The 4,434-nt window shown below is 37.0% G+C and overlaps 1 protein-coding gene across 2 annotated transcripts in view; it reads left to right on the top strand.

The window, feature by feature from the left end:
* Positions 1–4,434, top strand: part of myo1d (myosin 1D) — an 89,539-nt gene that overhangs the window by 77,570 nt on the left and 7,535 nt on the right. The window lies entirely within an intron of this gene.

Here is a 4,434-nt window from a genome sequence, read left to right as displayed (position 1 = left end):
CATTTCACACAGGCTGCTAGATTCACTTTCGCCAGAAAGTCGTGTATGCCTAAGGTTGAAAATAAATGATGTTTATAGTGAATGCCCCTATAAATGGTCTTATTTTTACGATTTAGTTTTAATCCAAATGATGCGTGTGCTAAGTGAGTGAACATCAAAGATCACACAACAGAAGTGCGTGCGCTCTCTCTCTCTCTCTCTGTCTCTCTCTCTCTCCCTCCCTCCCTACCGTTAAGTAACTTGTGCATTATTTTACTTACTTGTTTTTGACGTATCTGACCGAACTACAAACTTTCCAGTGATGTCTGTGAGAAAGGTATATTCACTCGACAAGCTCGCGCATCTGCGCCGCCGCGCGCTCAATCCACTCAGCGTGCTTTGTTTATCAGCTCGCTCACATCAGCTATACAGGCGTTAATACTGAATGTTTAACGTTATATTCATTGCATACATATACTTCGTAGTAGACATCCTTAACTCCATTCTGCTGTCTGTTGTTCTGTTGTCGGTGTTTCTTTGTCTGAATATGGCGCTTATCACATGCTGTGTGGTATCGGCATTTGGTATCGGGGCATTTTAACGAGTACGAGTACAGGAGCTCGATACCAGTATCGGTATCGGTGCATCCCTATTCTTAATAATTATGCATGCACTGTATTAGACCGTCATATAATAATATCAACATGTTGTGTCTCTCAGGATGAATTATGAATTTATATGATTTTAAGTGACCAGAAATTGACCCAGACTGTTTTAAAGTATTGTCCCCCCAAAAATGTCATTTTGATTGTGCAGCTCCCATGGGGATTCTTTCAGGAAGTGACATTGTCTCCTCAGTAGCCAACAGGGCAGATAACAATGGGTGACGGATGTATAAAGTGTGCTGATTTTCATGGGGCATCTGTCCCATTGTATTGTGACCACTGAGGAACAGATTGTCTACTGCAAATCGGTGAATGGTTTACCTCACCCTTCACAGAGAAAGTTCAAATTATTAGGTCCATACTGCACCCACACACCTGCTGTCCACACACATCAGAATGAATTATATTAATGATACGATTCATTCAAAGCCTTCAGCACAGGTCCACTTTTTGATCCCTATGAACCCTCAAGAAGAAGTCTGTCTGCAAATATACTGCCTAAATATTATTGCTGTCGGTAATTTCAGTCCCTGGTAACCTGACGGGAACACAGGGGTCTGTCTTTAGTCAAGGAGTAGACCTGCAGATGTCTCTTAAGCTTGAAACCATGCAGATATATACCGTAAAAAGTATATATGGAGCAACTTCCTGCTTTGATCTGATCTGAGCCTTCAAATTTACTTACATATTAGAGTCATGCTGATTCAGTTATATTAACTCTTTGATGCATTTTAAAATATGCTTTAAGCTTGAAATCATGCAGATATACCATAGAAAATATGGAGCAGCTTCCTGCTTTGATCTGGTCTGAGCCTTCAAAATTACTTACATATTAGAGTCATGCTGATTCAGTTATATTAACTCTTTGATGCATTTTAAAATATGCTTTAAGCTTGAAATCATGCAGATATACCATAGAAAATATGGAGCAGCTTCCTGCTTTGATCTGGTCTGAGCCTTCAAAATTACTTACATATTAGAGTCATGCTGATTCAGTTATATTAATTCTTTGATGCATTTTAAAATATGCTTTAAGCTTGAAATCATGCAGATATACCATAGAAAATATGGAGCAGCTTCCTGCTTTGATCTGGTCTGAGCCTTCAAAATTACTTACATATTAGAGTCATGCTGATTCAGTTATATTAACTTTAACCAGTCAGAGTGTAATATTTTAAAACCATCTTCATTGATTTGACCTTTGAGTCTTTTTTAATAATATTTAAATATAATAATATATGTACATTATACTTTTGACTTTCTATATTATTATTATTAACGACAATAAACTCTTAAAATGTCTTTTGTTAAAAAACAGATTGGCAATGATTATTTTATTCTGAATTTTAAAATGTTTATAATTCATAGAATGATTTCTTTCAAATTTAGAATTCATGCATAAAAGGATTTAGTCATATTTGGTTTCTTATTTTAATGAAACCTGTTCATTTAGATGTTACCACATGAAACGCACTATTTGGTTACCAAGCAAAGCATTTTGACTGTGTATTTCCCTGCAGGCCTGTCCTCTCTGTCGGCCATTGTTTCCTATTTTGAACTCTCATTTTCACTTACATGCTCATCCCTCTAGCTTTTTCCCCTCCTCGCTCTTTCTCCTCCTTTCCCTCTTTCGTATTCATGCCCGCTGTTCTCTGAGAAGAGCCCCAGCTTTGATCAATATTTCTTCTTGCTAAGCCTTTTCTCCCTGTGCTTCTAAATGACCTACTTTGTAATCTCCTCCTTAACAGCACTCTTTAAAATTGTGAAAAAGAGCAAAGGCAGTGAAGCCCCACCACTGATCTGATACATATTAGAAGCTAAAGCTTCTGCTTGTGTTTGATAAATAGTAGTTTTAGAAGGCGGGCTTTACTGCACAGACAGATTTGAGGAAGCTGAATAATTATATTTCCTACAGTAATCTGTCTACTCGGCTTATTCATCATCAGTGCTGGTGCTTCAATGAACGTCATGCTCCTTTTGGTAGATTTCACACATTGAAAATGAACTAAATGCCAATGAAAATCAAATGTAGCAAAGCTTAATTGTTCATTAATTAATCAGTGAGGTATAATTTGATTTGTTGTAGTCCATCCATATTTTGAATTTAGGGATCATGGTTAAAAATAATTTCCACTATCACAAGCTGCGCTCCCTATAATCCCTCTACTGTAGGACAAGATTTAATAATAGCAACTTCAAAAAGGTGCTTACAGCCTGAGGAAGTCAGTCTGTGTGTGCAAAAGAGAGAGTAAGGGTGAGAGACCTGCACACGTGAAGTATGTGACAACACCATGTGAGGAAAGCAGTGCAGTCAGGTTACCGGGGTGGGGCATATGAAGCAAAGGATGCTGGGATGCTGCCTCTCTCTTCTCTGAAGTGCACAGCAAGCATAATACTTTTTAGCTTTTTTTTTCTTTTTGAGGATGTGAAGACGGATTAGCCCAAGGGCATATCTGCTATTTTGGGAGGTGGGGTGTGACTGTTGCAGACACACATTCATTCTTCTCTCCTTTCACTTTCCCTCTTTCCTCGACCCACTAAATCTGCTACAGCCAAATTGCTTTGCAGATAAATACAGATGCAGAATAGTGATCATAAGAGACTGTTAGCTATCTGAACCTCAGTTGCATCTGCTGGTTTGGCAATGGAGGCTCAGTTAAGAAAATCCTGCTTTTGGACTGCTAACCTTCTGATGTACGTTCACACTGAGAGAGAGAAGGAGAAAATATGTATTTAAGCTTCATTGCTCTATAGGGTTTGTTTTTAATGGCACATACACAAAAAGCAAAGAATTGAAAGTCGAGATAACGCAACTCAATATTGATGGACATTTTATTTTAAAGTGGTCCCAAAATATTTAGACACATAAATTCTGCTTTAAATTTATGAATTTCATTGAATTAAATAAAACTAAGGGGGTTTGTGAGGTGATGAAAAGCTAATAATTAATTGAATCATAATTAAATGTAAAATATATATGTTAAAATTAAATATAATTATTAAAATGAAAACAATAACGTTTATTATAATATTTATTAACAATATTTATTATATATTATATTTATTGTCATAGGGCTCATTTGGGAATACCTCAAATATAATATTAAAGCAGGTGGCATCTACAAATACATACATGTTGCTAGATGTTTTCAGAACAAACTAGCTCTCTAACAACTAACCACAGGTGTTGTATATTAGTATTATAGTAGTATATATATTCTTGTGGTTAAGAATATCTGCTTGTTATGTCTGACATCACGCTTCACCGCTTCTGGGTCCTAATGCTCTGCCAAACACTCCCCAAAAAACAACAAACTGTGCTAATACACACACTTATCTCCATAACGAAATCCCAGAATGCCTGACAGTGATTCAGCTAAAATATTAGTGTCTGAGACACTAGGAGCACGGAGACTGTAGTGTGCACAGCAATTTTTGAAATGCTTAGCTTAAATATGTAATATTAATTAAATAGTGCTCATAATTGGCTGTTGAGATAGTATTCTCAAGTGAAATAAGTAGAGGCATGGACACGGAAACAGCAGTCCTTATGTCATACTTGACAAGAGGATTCTCCCCAAGCCGTCAAACTGACGTCATCAGAGCGAGAACGCCATTCCAGCGCGGAAGCGACAGCAGACAATTTTTTTCCCAGTGTATTGACTGGCATGGTTCAACTGTTCACCACAAGACTAATGTGCATTAAAAAAGTAAGTAGGGTCATTTTTTATTTCATGACGACTAGCTGGCAAAACTACCACATACTGTATACTGCCATATAGATATTTTA

The sequence above is a fragment of the Sinocyclocheilus anshuiensis genome, unplaced genomic scaffold, assembly GCF_001515605.1.
Source record: "Sinocyclocheilus anshuiensis isolate Anshui unplaced genomic scaffold, SAMN03320099.WGS_v1.1 scaffold1572, whole genome shotgun sequence".
Lineage (NCBI taxonomy): Eukaryota > Metazoa > Chordata > Actinopteri > Cypriniformes > Cyprinidae > Sinocyclocheilus > Sinocyclocheilus anshuiensis.
This window is presented reverse-complemented; position numbering and strand designations above follow the sequence as displayed.